The sequence below is a fragment of the Arvicanthis niloticus genome, chromosome 12 (assembly GCF_011762505.2).
Source record: "Arvicanthis niloticus isolate mArvNil1 chromosome 12, mArvNil1.pat.X, whole genome shotgun sequence".
Taxonomy (NCBI): domain Eukaryota; kingdom Metazoa; phylum Chordata; class Mammalia; order Rodentia; family Muridae; genus Arvicanthis; species Arvicanthis niloticus.
The window spans coordinates 9544282-9559788 of NC_047669.1; positions in this window are offsets into that span (position 1 = coordinate 9544282).

Below are 15507 nucleotides of genomic sequence, written 5' to 3' on the forward strand. Positions count from 1 at the left end.
TCGGGAGTTTACTACTCTCCTTTGCTTAATTGCTCGGGTCTCAGTCCTCTAAAAGCTCGTGGCTCGCTGTATAAGCTCCAGTGCAGGCCATGTCACAGTGGTCCCTTCACATCCTCACACTCCATGCCTGGTGTGTGGCTCTTGTGACCTTTGCCTCAGACCAAAGTTCTCCTTTCCTCCTTGGGAAGGGAAATTTGGAAGTTTATAGGGTGTGTAGCAACAAACGGGCTAACTGGAATGAGGGGAAGTATTGTGTGTCATACTTGATTTATTTATTTGTTACTTTTTGAGACAGGGCCTTGATATGTAGCCGGTTTGGCTTGGAACTCACTGTGTAGCCCAGACAACTCTAGTTCTCTGTTCTTCCCCTCCTCCTAAGTGTTGGAAACGCAGTTATGTGCCAGCAGTTCTGGGTGGTTATGGTAGTTTGGGAAGATCGTTGAGAACTTGCCTAGAAGGCACAAGGTTATAGCCCCAGCATCATAGAAAAGAGAGAAGTTGATAGCTACAGTATCCTATGTGGGGGATTATGCTTCATTAAAGCTGTTGGCAATTAATATCTTAGTCATCCAGCAAACATTTAGGTTGTACCAAATATTCAATCAGATCCTGTGCTGGCCCATAAATAAATAAATAAATAAATAAGAAGTTACAGAGATGAATGAGACCCAAGGGCTGCTGAGGACGGCCCATAGTCACACAATCTTCCACAGATCACCTATTTCCCCACAGTGAGGCAGTGAGAACTATTAATATCTCCGTTCTACAGATGAGAAACTAAGGCTCGGCAGTAGTCCATCCATTGTTGAAAGTAGATAAGAAGAGGTCACACTCCAGAGCCCCCAGAGGAGTCCCACCTGTGATCGGGTTAAGCTAGCCACCCGGCAAGGACATCTGAACAAAGTCCAGAGGCCGAAATGGGTTCCACTCCTCACTGGCTTCTCTATCCCTGTTCCCACCCCACTCTCAGTCTCTGGTTATCTCTGCCAGATGTGAGAGTTAAGGTTAGTTCGAGAAGCTTCTTGTCTACTGCGCTGGATCCTTGCTCCTAAGAACATATTTACATAGGGGGATTTGTAGAACAAGTGTTCTAATTATCATTCCTTCTCCTCCAGGAGAGAAACAGAATTGAAAAAGGAAACAAAAAGAGGCCTGCCCCCTGGGACATTCTTCTTGTGTCAATCTAGCCTTTGTCCTTGGGCAGTAGCAAAACTCGGTCACAATGAGAAACTAGACGCCTGTTCTTCATGTTCAGTTTGCACTGAGGCAGGAGGGTGAGGGGAAGGGAGGAGAGGCGGCCGTGGCCTGGCTGCTTGCTTCTTCTTACAGGTCTGCTTTTTACATGGTCCCCCACAAAATGCCAAAGCAAGCTGGAGTGTAAGGCATGAAACCCGATGTAAGGCTTGTATCCAAACTGACACCAGTGCTCCTGTTGTCCCCATACCCCTTTGTGCCTCTCGCTATGGCAAGTGTGGCCCTGGAGTGCAAGCACATAACCCCAAGTTTCTTTCTTCTTTATAGTGTGGAGGAAAGTATTTGAAGACAAGCACTAGATGGTACAGAGATCTTTTCTTCAAGGGAAAGGTCAAGAATTCAGTCTTGCATTCTAAGATAAAGTAAAGTAAAGAAAATATTCCACCATCTATGTCTCTTTAAACAAATAGGGGTCCTGCTGCTCCTTCCAGCCAGGGGACAGTGAGACCCCACAGTTGCTAGGAACTTCCTCCGTTCGGCTCCACCTGAGCAGCCTGTACCCCCTCTAAGGAGGGGTGCACCATAATGATCACCTCCACATTTGGTAGGTAAAGAAACTGAGGCACAGAAATATCACAGAGCCAGCACAGAGCAGGAGAGCATTATGGTCCAAGTGGTTCATGTCTTAAAAGGGGTCTCAGTGAGTGGCCCTATTTTGAGGACAGCAAAATCTTTAGGAGGTGGTGGAAGTAGGTCCTGGGGAACAGGCTTTTAAAGGTTACAGAGGAGCCCCTGGCTTCAGAGCATCCTCACGGCTTCTTGGTGTGTGCTCTGCCTCAGTCATGGACAGAGATGCCCTTCCTGCTCAGACCAGAACTCACTAAGCCAAAGGCCAAAATAAATCTTCCCTCCCTCCAATTGTTTCAGTTGAGGTAATTTGGTCACAGCGGCCCCAAAATTAACTAATACAGAGAGTGTATCACACAGGGTTTCCCCGGAGCCTACTATTTAATCACTAGGCTGGCCAGCCCAGGCCCTTAGAAGCTGTATCGCTTTGGAAGAGCCAGGCTCTATTTGGAGGTTTTGCTGAAATTAACCCTCTTGATCCTTCTATCAGCCCTATGTGTGTATACCATCAGTCTCCCGTGTGCTTATTCCTGTCTCCTGGACTTTTCCTGTCTGTGGAAAGTAAGGCACAGAGGTTGGGAAATTTTTTTCAAGGGCATGTAGCTAGTAAGAGTGAGATTTGGGAGCCGAATGTAGGTCCTAAGCAAGGCCTTGTTCTCCGGCACTCTCCTGGGTCATGTCCCATCTTGCCTCTGGGGTTCCAGCTCTTCACCTGCTACTCTCACAAGAGTAGTTCTCTGGAAACTTGCTCCAGAAATCCCACCTAGACTTCAGAATTATCCTGAGCCAGCAGGATACACCTTCACGAAACCCACATCAGAAAAAGAAATTATATTTCCTGAGCGTCTTCCATGTCCTAGACAGTCCGCATGCAGTGTCTCATTCAATGTCCCCAACCCCTCTCACAGGCAGCGCTAAAGCACAGTTTGCTGCTGGGAAATCTGAGATTCAATAGAGATGTTTAAAAATATGCCTGAAATCTGGGCACTGCACTGCAAACCTGTATTCCTGGTGCCAAAAGAGTGAGCCTATGTGCTAAGTTCCAGGCCAGAGACCATGTCCTAAACAAACAAACAACAAAATGAAAAAGAAAGAAAGAAGAAAGATGTATATCATGCCTAAACAAAGATGTTGACGAATGTCCTCTAGTATCCACACATGCACACACATGCTCACACATGCACACACATGCTCACACACTGGAACATGCACACTTGCATGTCTGTGATTTTTCATGTGAAACAGCATGCCCACTTGAATGCGTGTTCTTGACCACATGACTGGGTGCTGGGAGCAACCCACAGCCCTTTCCTGGCTTCTTTCCTCAGCTTCCTGTCTTCTGTTAACACTCCAGACTAAGATGTTACGACACAATCATTCTCAGGGAAATCTGAGAGAACATGAGAAATTAAGACTTCTGATAGGGGAGGATGTCTTCTGTAAGCACCCCCCGTACACACACACACACACACACACTCTACATGCATACATAAATACATAAAGACATAAATGGTTTCACATTGCCTTTCATAACCAGGTCCCACTCTGAAACAGGATCTGCAGATCAGCAATCCCATGAGTTTCTTTTGAGCCCATCCCCCACCTCTAGCTACAAACATGCCTGCTTGTGGAACCAGTCACATGCCAAGCCCCCCCCCCCCCTCTCTCTCTCTCTCTCAAGATCACAAGAATTGACTGCCCCACATGAGGGACCCTCGGGCTAGTGGGCTTTGAAGGAAACCTGTGTCTGCTCTTGAGAGTTTTTCTGATTCTTCTCCACCTCCTACTGTCAACCAGAATTTGAAGTGTGTTAAAAGGGGGATCTCCATCCCCTTGGTGCCTTAGGTCCATCTTAGTTTTCTGCCTCTGATCTGGCAGCCTAGAAATCCCAAACCAAGCCAGGCGTGGTAGCCCATGCTTGCCACCCCCAGCCCTTTGGAAACCTTCAACCAAATGAGTTTGACGTGGGTGTGGAGAAGGCATCCATGGGTTCCGAGCAAGGTCCGATGTGCCTGCCCCAGTGATTCTGTAGAGGAACTTGATGTGTAGACTTGGCAGATTCTATTTTGACTGACCTGGAGTCTGCTTTCTGCTTCCTTTTATGCCCTTGGTGGTAAGTTTCACATGAGCAGAAGTTAGGCCTTGCTGTGAACTTTTCAGACTTTATTCCCAACTCGAGCACGGTAGTTCACATTTTGTTTTTCTGTGGGTTTTTTGTTTGGTTGGTTTTTTTGTTTGTTTGTTTGTTTTGTTTTTTGTTTTTGGTCTGCCTGGTGCTATGAAAGGTCTTGCTTTAGCATCTTCCAAAAGCACTCCTGGAAGACTGGAGCTAAGGGATGAAGGAGCTGGTCTGCTTCAGTGTTGCAGCTGGAGGGCAGTGGGCAAGGCAGGCTGTCCTTTGGCTTTTGGCTCTGTCTGTAGGCACCCACCTACACTGAGGTTCTGCAGGATCTACTGAGTGGGGTGCATGTGTATTTTGAGTTGAACAATGAATAAATAAACAGTGGTGACTGATAGTGGATGAAATAAATACTCCATCAGTGGATTTGACTACTTAACGTGACACGGGACATCCAGCCTGACCTTTTAGTCTATTGCCACGTAAGTATTAGGAACAAATAAATATCATAAATATCTTCTTCCCTCATTGTCTCTTGCTAACAGTCTGTCTGGTGTGCTGTGGCTCCGTGGGGACAGGAGCATTGACTAAAACGGGAACCATCCCAAATGTCTCCTTTCTTCTTACCCCAGCCCCTCCTATGCATCCATTCCCATCAAGAAGCTAAACCAGGCCTGGTGTGGCCCACACCTCTAATCCCAGCACTTGGCAAGCAAGGACAGGAAGATCTCCGTGAATCTGAGGCCAGCCCAGGCCTAAAAGATTCAAAACACTAGAGAAATCCACCCTGGGCCAGCCTGGTGTCTAGAATTGTCGATGTGCTCAGCTTGTCCCTCCTTCCTGTTCCCTGGCTATGTCCCATGGCAGGAACCAGATGTTCACTGCACCCTGAAAATCCATAGTTTATTCCAGCCTCCATGGCACGCTGTTGCCGGATATCTGGGAGGCTGAATGGTTGGTATCTGACTCCCAGGTAGGATTTTCAGATCAGGTTTAGACATTTCCGATGTGGTTTGTTTAAGCTATATACTTTTTAAAAATTATGTATAGCATGTACAGGGAAGTGCATAGATTGTTAAATATGGACGAAATAAGTTTTTCCAAAGTAGAGACCTCTGTGTCTGCATTCTCTGCATGTCTTAGGTAGGTTTCTATCACTGAGATAAAAATCCCACGTCCCTAATCAACACACGGAGGAAAGCACTTATTTGACTTACAAATCTTGAGTTATAGTCCACTGAGGGAAGCCAGGGTTGGAACTCAAATCAGGAACGGAAGCAGGGGCTAGAGAGGAACCCTCCTTGTTGGCTTGCTCCCCTGACTTGCTTAGCCAGGTTTCTTACACCCTCCAGGACCACCTGCCCAGGGGTGGTACCACCCCCAGTGAACTAAGCCCTCTCACATCAATGGCTTATTCAGAAAAAGCCCCCAAAGTCACTTCCTTGCCTGTATCCAGTTTTCCACAATCGCTCACTACTAACAGTTTATCCTATAGCATCATGGGTATTTTCTGTTGTAGAAACAACCACAGTTAAATTTATTCATTACAACTATTACAAAACCACGTTAGATTTCATTGTGCCATATTCATGTCCTCTGGTCTTCCACACTGACCATCCACTATAGAGCCCCAGCAGTAAGCGGCCAAGGAGTATCTGGCCATGACAATTGAATGGTCCCTCCTCTGTTGGAGGATGCCAGACTAATCACTGTTGCAGGTTCTTCCTAAGGTAAGTGGTGGTTTGAATATGCTTGGCCCATGGGAAGTGGCACTATTCAGAGGTGTGGCCTTGTTGGAGGAAGTGCCTCACTGTGGGGAAAGGCTTGGAGGTCCTATGCTCAAGCTCCAGCCAACATGGAAGAGAACATCTTGGCTTCCTGCTAAAGAGAGTTCCCTTCTGCTGCCTGTGGATCAAGATATAGAATTCTTGGTTCCTCCAGCTCCATGTCTGCCTGCACGCTGCCATGCTTCCTGCCATGATGATAATAGACTGAACCTCTGATACTGCAAGCCAGCCCCAATTAAATGTTGTTTTTATAAGAGTTGCCTTGGTCATAGTGTCTCTTCATAGCAATAGAAGTCCTAACTAAGATAGTAAGGCATGGGAGTACATAGAGAAGTGAATTTTATTTCCTTTCACATAAACATTTGTTGAGCTGGCATCCTCAGCCTGGGGCTTGTCTAAGAAGAGCTAGCAGTCTGCTGGGAGGTGGGAGAAAGGCACAGGAGTGACCAGCTCTTGTTCACTGGCTACAAGGAATATTATAAGAGAGGCATGGAGGTGGGTTCTGGCAATACACATGAAATACTTCCAGTAAAGATCCAGGAAGACTCTGGAGATTACTAGCATATAGGCCAGCCCTGGAACAAATTAGTTACTAAACTTTTACTGTACAGATTAAGGCAGAAATGGCTCTCCATGTAGAGGGAATAGCACAGACTAACACGCACAGGCTTGGCAATAGTCGCTATGTCCCCAGACTGCCAACTGATTGCTCTTGCGTGTCTAACTAGTAAGACAGTAGGGCTAGATGGGAGTGGGGTACATCAGACGTCTTGGATGGTCATTGGCAGGAGGATCGTTCATATTTTTAAATAATGGGCTACATCTTCCATAAAAACAAGTCACCAAAACCCAGGAATGGCTCTAAATTACATCCTCTGTCATTCTTCTGATTAAAACATAGACCACACCATCCAAGCAGCCATGGTGCTCATGGTACACATTCCTCCAACAGGGACCCTCTTAAAATTTTGTCTGAACCTCACAACTCCATCACACAGTGCTTTATGGGTAATCTCCAAAAATTGACTGGCTTTATGAATGACCAAGTGATTTCTGCTACAACAAAACACTGTCCCCGAGAAAGGAGGCAGCAGGCTGCCCTTTGAGGACCTGCGTTTAGCATGTGCCTTTCTCTTCTGCCCACATAGGGGGAAAGGAAGGAATGAGGTACTGGTAATGGGGCCTTTCAAAAGTCCAATATATGGGCCCAGAGAACTGCTTCACTTCCTAGCAGCAAGAGCTGGGTCCTGAGAAAGTGAAATTCATTTTGGTCACAATTGAAGTGAAGTGGAGCTTGGTAAGACTTTAAAGCCTCCCCTCAGCCTTTAGTCACTTGGGGAAATCCATATTGTACCTCAGTGCTGTTTCAAATGACTGGCTCAGTTTCCTGGTGGACTCATCCAACCTGCGTCTCTCATTATACTGGCTGGTTTTGTGTCAACTTGACACAAGCTGAAATTATCACAGAGAAAGGAGCTTCAGTTGAGGAAATGCTTCCATGAGATCCAGCTGTAAGGCGTTTTCTCAATTAGTGATCAAGGGTGGGAGGGTCCAGTGTGGGTGGTGCCATCCCTGGGCTGGTAGTCCCGGGTTCTATAAGAAAGCAAGCTGAGCAAGCCAGGGGAAGCAAGCCAGTAAGTAACATCCCTCCATGGCCTCTGCATCAGCTCCTGCTTCCTAACCTGCTTGAGTTCCAGTCCTGACTTCCTTCGATGATGAACAGCAATGTGGAAGTTTAAGCTGAATAAATCCTATCCTCCCCAACTTACTTCTTGGTTATGATGTTTGTGCAGGAATTGAAACTCCGACTAAGACACCCACCTTCCCCTACAAAACTCTTCCCTATCCAGGGCTTGGCAAAAGTGGAAAGGTAGGAGAACCACTCTCCAGTGTTCTTACCTGGAAAGAGAGTAGGAGGCTGTGGGGGCCCCTGGCTTGCCTGATCTTTACTCATGTCTCTGGTTTCCCTCAGATAGACCCCAGTGCACCTGGAGCATGCAGCCTTGCAAGATGAGCATCCTAGGATGTTCTGTCCCACCCGTCCATCAAGTTAACATCCCAGTTGGGAGAATTCTACACACACGTTGACTGGAACTCCCTCTGGCTCTTCCTCTACTTTGTGTTCCTTCCATAACCTAATTGTTCTGTATATTTACCTGAGTTTCATCTGGACTTTTCCTCTTAGGAATGTTTACCTTGAATGTGGAGGCTGACCTCAGGGCCTGCTCCGACAGAGCCTGCCTGTGTCCTGATAGGATATAAATGCTAAATATGGCCTTCCCCTTCCTTCCTACAAGTTACACTGCTTTTAATGACAAGATGTAGGTTTTCATTACAAGATCCATGTTTTACCTGTTCTGGCCCACGCATTCCTGACTAGAACGTGGGTAGCATTCACTTACATCGGTGTGTACACCTTGTAAATGTGAATGGTAACTAGGTAATCCATATGGCAGTGTGGTGATAGCTCCAGACTTCAGTCTGGAGGAAGGTGCCTGCATAGCCTGCCACCCTTCTCAGTGTTACACTTCCTGTAGACAGCGCTATCTCAGTGCTTTCCTCTCCTATTGCTTTGTGTCTTCTTCATCCTCACAGACTGCCAAAGAAATGGCAAGGGTTCTGTAGGATTCACACAGGGGCAGAAGATGCTCAGGTGATGGCATCCTGCTGGATGTTGGAGTGTCCTTTGGCAGAAAAGGAGCATGGTGACAGGGACAGATGTGTGATAAAGGGTACAACTGTGCATTAGTGTGTGACATGTTGTGGGGAAAGGGCTCTAGTGTGTCTGACACCATTGTTGGCAATGTTCTGGCTCATGGCAATCATGCTTTTCTAAGGAGAGCACCGTGATTCTTTTTTGAAGATTATCACCGAGGGCTGGAAAGATGACTCAGAGGCTGAGAGCATTTGCTGTTCTTCCAGAGGACTGGGGTTCGGTTCCCAGCACCCACATCAGTCAGCTTAACTGCCTATAATTCCAGCTCCAGGCCAGGATCTGACAACCTCTTCTGGCCTCTGCAGGCAGGTGGCCAAGCATATGTGCTGTACTCACTCACACACATACATGCAAATAAAATGATATATTCTAAAAAAGAAATAAAAGACTATCCTGAAAGTATGTGGCATGCATTACATGAACCAAGAACAATGAGTAGTAGGAAATGGGAAGGCACATGAACCCAAAGGCCGTAGCTATGCACACACATTTATGAAATGCATGCGCTATGGAAGGGCCTGAGCTGGTCTGCCACGAGGCTTTCTGTGATTAGCCACTCAGGATTTGTTCGCTTGCCATCTGTGAGTTCTCCCGGGAGATAGGCAAAGAAACAAAAATTTAACAAAAATTGTTGGGACAAAACTTTAACATTGAGAAAATTGCATCTTTGTGCACAGCTTGGACTAGATTCTGTTATTCTATTTTAGGGAAGTAATGTTTCTTTCCAGCTTATGGGACTTGTAAGGGCCACTCAAGGACTATTTGCTGCACCAGGACGGCTGGGCTGGCTGCTGTTGGGTAGCTGAGCTGGGATAGTAGGACAGGCAGGGAAAAGGTGCCGGGGCAGGAATCGTGTGCTGAGTGGAAGATTCAGATCCCTCTGAGCAGAGCCTCAGGAAGTTCTGGAGCAGTGACAAAGAGAGGGGACTCTGCTGAACTGGGAAAGACAGGTCCGCCCGCCGACTATGAAGGGTTTAAGTACCTCAGAGCAGAGTGTGAGAGAGGAGCACAGGATCTGACTTGGATGGAGACATGGGCAGACAGAGAAACCACTCTTCTGTCCCAGAACTCATTCTGTAGACCAGACTGGTTTCAAACTCAGAGATCAGCCTGCCTCTACTTCCCGAGCGATGGGATTAAAGACATTATTACTGTCAGGGGGCAACAACAGATGGAGATGGACCCACTTTTTTTTTTTTTTTTTTTTTTGGTTTTTCGAGACAGGGTTTCTCTGTATAGCCCTGGCTGTCTGGCTGTCCTGGAACTCACTCTGTAGACCAGGCTGGCTTTGAACTCAGAAATCCACCTGCCTCTGCCTCCCACGTGCTGGGATTAAAGGCGTGCGCCACCACCACTCGGCCAGATGGACCACTCTTAAGTGGCCTCCTAGACCTAGATCAGGACTGAGCCTAAAAGAGGAACAGAGGGGTCTGTCCAGGCCTAGCAGGGAGTAGAACTGGCCCAGCAGATTCCACCACTGCCTTTGTTTGTTTGTTTGTTTGTTTGTTTGTTTGTTTGTTTTTTGAGACAGGGTTTCTCTGTATAGCCCTGGCTGTCCTGGAACTTACTCTATAGACCAGACTGGCCTCAGAAATCTGCCTGTCTCTGCCTTCCAAATGCTAAGATTAAAGCCATGCTCCACCACTGCCCAGCAGAACAGGACTTTCAAATGCCTTTGTGAACCTGGGGGAGTTCCACAGGGGTGTGGTAGGGTGGGCAGAGCCCAGAGTTGTTCCTTCCGTGGTCCCCAGCAGGGATTTCTTGAAGAGTCCTTTATTAGGACTAGCTGTGACTGGTAGACACCTATTCAAGCCATTCTGAGCTGGAGCCTGAATCCAAGTCCACACAGACCAGTAACTGAATCCTGCAGGCAGTTAGCTATGTAACAAGTTCTGATGCATATCTTGTAAGGGTGTGAGATCTGAAGCAAAGAATGCTCTTTCAGCTGGCATCCTACCCATCTATGAGGACTCTATAATTTATTTTTAAATTAATGGTCTAATCCCAATCAAAAAGACTTCTGATATTTAATAATCTCATTTTTAAAGATGGGAGATAACTCCAAAACTATTTGCTCTTGTCAGATTTATTTATTTACATTGCAGTACTGGATCTTGGACAAAGGGCCATGGGTGTCGTAGGCAAGCCTAGACCATGTTATTTTCTTTATCCAATCGTCTTAACCCAGTCAGGGCATCTGTCTTTGAAAAGCTTTAAAACAGTTCATAGTACAAAACACAATTTGCAATATAAATACAAATTATAATACAATGGTAATTACAAAATACATATGTATTGTATACAATTAGGAAGGCTTTTTAAAAAGGTTAAAAATAAATCAGCAAGAATCCATCACCTTAGAAATGAATACAGTTAACATTTGAACATATTTCCTCCCTTTTTTCAATGCAGCTTTACATAATGGAGACATTTTTAATATATATCTTTGCATTTTGCCTCACATTTTATCAGGCATATCTCCAGGATATTAAACATTCTTTATAAATTTCATTTTAAAGATTTACCTAATATGTCTTCTATTGGTTATATGTTCTCCTCTTACTCCTCCTGTTCTTTCTCCTCTTCTTCCTCCTCCTCCTTTTTTTTTTTTCAGACAGGGTTTCACTATGTAGCCCTGGCTGTCCTGGAACTTGCTCTGTAGACCTGGCTGGCCTTGAACTCATAGAGATCTACCTGCCTCTTCCTCTCGCGTGCTTCACCACTGCCTGGCTGGTAATATTTTTCTTAATTATTCTCCAGTGTGGAGCATTAGTTACACAGACCCCTCTCTCCCTCTTCTCTCTTTGCACATGTTCATGTTTGTTAGTATAAACATAGTTGGGGCAGCTCTGGACAGGCCTTGTGCCCATTTTCAATGAAGGTAAGCTTGTCCTCTTTCCCATCATGAATGAATGCTGTCAGTCAAAGAGAAGACTGCACTAGAAACTTTCAATGTTGCTTTTGGGAGCAGGGATAGCACTGGGAGTAGGAATGCTAGGAGATCTTACAATTCTATGTTGTAATGACATAACTAGGAGACCCTCTGTTTTCAGAGAATCATGCTTTCCAGACCACTTATTTATTGTTTATCTATTTATTTATAATGAGACACACAGAGAGAGAGAGACAGAGAAAGAGAGACAGAGAGAGACAGAGAGAAGGAGAGAGAGAGAGAGAGAGAAAGTACATGTATGCATGTAAGTGTGTGTGTGTATATGTGTTTGTGTGTGTGTGATCAAATTGCAACTTTGACATTTCTGAGTATGTAGAATGATGGGAAAGGGGGAGCCTGTGGTGCTCGAGGTCCCAACAGGTCTACGGCAGGCATGTTTGTAATTGGTCAGCGGGACAATTATCATCCAGTCTTGGTTTGCCCTTCTCTCTGAGAAGGAGAGAGCCACATTTCCCTTCCCCACTGTGGACTTTCTATTTCCACAGTTCTTTGAAGTGCCCTCGAGCTCTAAGCAGTGGTCTGAAAGCAGTGCTGTGAATCTTTGCAACAGATTAGAACGTATTCACATTTTATTTGCTCACAGAACAAATATTTCCCTTGGAATGAGGCCGAGGCAGCAGAACAGGACCAGACAAGGCCAGACATGCAGGATGGCCTCACGGCTCCCAAGGCCACATGGAGCCATTCTTCTTGATCACTTCATTGAGTCCTACAGACACGAACTGAGCCATTCATTCATTCTGAAATAGATACTGAGCTCAGACTACATACGGAACACTATGCAGGTCAGAAGCAAAAACCTTAGAAGCCTGTTCCAAGAGGGCTTACTGTCAAGTAGGGGATAAGCATGTTTGGTGTTAGTGACTAACCAAGGCAGCAGAGTCTACAAAACTCAGGAGAAAAGGGTGTTCTGAGGTGGGTAATAATTCAGTTTGTGTTTGTGAACACAGTGTGAGATGTAATATGGGGTGCATTTGACTCTGTTTGGAGGGATGCGTGAGTGTGGTAGGCGGCAGTGTGTGTGGTAGTGTATTTCTGAAAACAATAAGTCTTGATGGTTAGTGAGTATGTAGTGGTGACTGTGATAGGTGTGTGTGTGTGTGTGTGTGTGTGTGTGTGTGCATGTCTGGAGTAGCCCAGTTAGAGATGAGGTAGGAGAATCTCAGTGGTGACGGTGGGTAAGGAAACCCTGGTAGGTTTGTAGTGTGTGGATACAGATGTGTGCCAGTGTGTCCGTGCACGTGTGTATGTGTGCATCGGTGTGTGCACATGCGTGTGCACACACACTAACATGATGGTGTGTGAACGGGGTATGTTGTTGGTGACAGGGAGGATTAGTGTAGGCAGAGTGGGAGGAGGACCCAGCAGGCAGAGGAGCTGTGGCAGCTAAGGCTCACATACAAAGGAAAAATCTAGTGGGAATGTCCAAGGGAGGCAGCAAAACAGGGAAGGGATTTTAGTTTGACAGGTCCTTTCTGATGAGGACAATGCTCCCCTCTCTGGGTTCTCAGGATCATGAGAGGACCTCAGTTAAACAAATCTCTTTCCCTCTCTCTCTCCCTGTCCCTCTCTCCCTGTCCCTCTCTCCCTGTCCCTCTCCCCCTCCCCTCCCCTCCCCTCCCCCTCCCCCTGTCTTGCCCCCTCCCCCTCCCCTTCCCCCTCCCTCTCCCTCCCTCCCTCTTTTCCTCTCTCTCTCCCTTTCCCTGTCCTCCCTCTCCCTCTCCCTCTCTCTCCCTCTCTCCCTCTCTCCTTCTCTCTCTCCCTCTCCTCTCTCCCTCCCCTCTCCCTCTCTCCCTCTCCCTCTCCCTTTCCCCTCCCTGTTTCCCTCTCCCCTCCCCTCCCTTCCCCCCCCCCCTTTCGGGACCAAAACCCACTGTGGAATGGACCAAATGTTTGAGCATTTACTAGACCTTTCTCAACCCAGGATTCTATGCCTGACCTGTTTTGGAGAGCTTCCAGCCTCTATAGCTTTCAGAAAAGCACAGACAGATTCCATTAGACGTGGGGCAGAGACATTCATGAGACAGAATCAACAGAGGCAGAGGTCAGAAGCAGCTCCAGTATGCCTCTCTCTAGGCAAGTGAGCAGATCTCTGGCTGCCCTGGGTCCCGCAGTGTGCTATGGAATATGGAAGCAGCTGTCAGGACCGGCTCCCTGGCTCCCATTTCGGTTTCCTTTATGTGACTAGATCAGTTCAATACTGCCTCACAATCAAACCTTGGTCATATAAGTATTGTTTATTTGGTTTATTAGACAGGAAAACTGCATGTATAGCTGGTACGTTTGCAAGGTACTGAACTGATCATATTATTTCATGTCCAAACTTTGTAGTTCCCTCTAGGGAACATATCTTAATTTTATAAATACAGGTATTAGGCTAAGAGAGATAATGTAGTCAAACCTCTCTAATAACCCTTCCAGTAAATTCTCTATCACTAGTCACTCACTGAAATATGGACCCATCTCTATTTGCCCTAAAGGTCATACCCTTTCTTTCCATAAGGCTGTGGGAGACTCAGGACAGAAAAAGGAGGATGGTTTTTTGTCATCAATCAGTCAGGGTGAGGTTCAGACCAAACTCTATTCTGTGCTGGCTAAGGGTGTCACTGGGTGGGCCTCTTTCCTCCACATTAAGCTCTATGCTGAGAACCTGGAGCCTCTATTCATCCATAGTCTCTGCCCTTCAGGGCCAGTGTAATGGATCAGGCAGATGGGGGAGCAGTACAGTGAGCTATGAAGTGCTGCAATGAGGAAATTCCCCGAGGCCGGGATGTCTCCTTTAGGTGACCTCATTCCAACCATGGGCTAGCATTGCAAGCAGTCAATTCATGCTAGGTTTAAATACCTACTACAAAACCAATAATGCTGCATCTCACTAACATTTTATATTGGTTACATATTGAAATGACAGTATTTAAGATATGTCGCTTCAAAACTCTTTATAGACATTAATTTCATCTGTTCCAGTTTATTCCTTATACGTGGTTATCAGACATTTTTAAATTTACACATTGGACCATATTATGTTTCCATTGGACAGCGCTGATCTAGAACAATGAAGACATGGGATGATGCTCTGTGGTGCACTGCCCCAAGAACAGAGATCCTGTGACCTCCACAGGAAAGCACACAAGAAATACTTATGTCATTTTTAAAAAGCTTATTCTCATTTTCAGAAAGGAAGGAAGGAAGGAAGGAAGGAAGGAAGGAAGGAAGGAAGGAAAGAAGGAAAGAAGGAAAGAAGGAAAGAAGGAAAGAAGGAAAGAAGGAAAGAAGGAAAGAAGACAGAAATACTGAATGTGCGGTAATTTCTTTCTGTACATGTAATGGCCGAGCTGCCCCATGTTGGGTGGCCAAACTGTAATGGCCCACTCTGTTAGGGCTGAGCTTGGAGCTCTACAGCTGTGTCAGATGACACCTCTCAACAGAACCAAAGCTGGAGGTCACTCAGTCTTCTCAACTGTAGCCATTTAAATGATCCGGGTCTAGTGAGAGAGAGTGTGGGGCAAGAAACTCGAAGAATGGAGGCAAGACAGAGGGTCTGATCAAGTCTCAAGTCTCTTTTATTGTGTCTCTCATTCTCCTTTATTATCTCTCTCATTGTCTCCCATATTCTCTTATATTGAAGGGAAATCTGGGGTATTTATAGGCTTTTGCCACATGCCTTGTAGGCGCATGGATACCACTTGCCTTGCAGGTGTTGATATGACGTAAACCTTACAGGCATCTATAGCGTGGATGGCACATGCACCATGCAGCTGGGGGCACTAAACAGCAAAACAAGCTATGTGGGATAAACAAGATATTTATCAGAGTGTGCTTCAGCTGTTGTGGGCTGTTGAAAAACAAGTCTCACATCAGGGTATATGGCTTGAGGTGGCTGCAAAGCTGATAGCCGCTTTCTGCTAAAAGTCGGCTCCCAACACATACACACATCATTTAAATGGCTACAGTTGAGAAGACTGAGTGACCTCCAGCTTTGGTTCTGTTGAGAGGTGTCATCTGACACAGCTGTAGAGCTCCAAGCTCAGCCCTAATGAATGGTCCTTACTGTCTTGCCCACCTTACCTCAGGGATTTTGTCCTCAGTGTGGTAGTGATAGGCTGTGGTC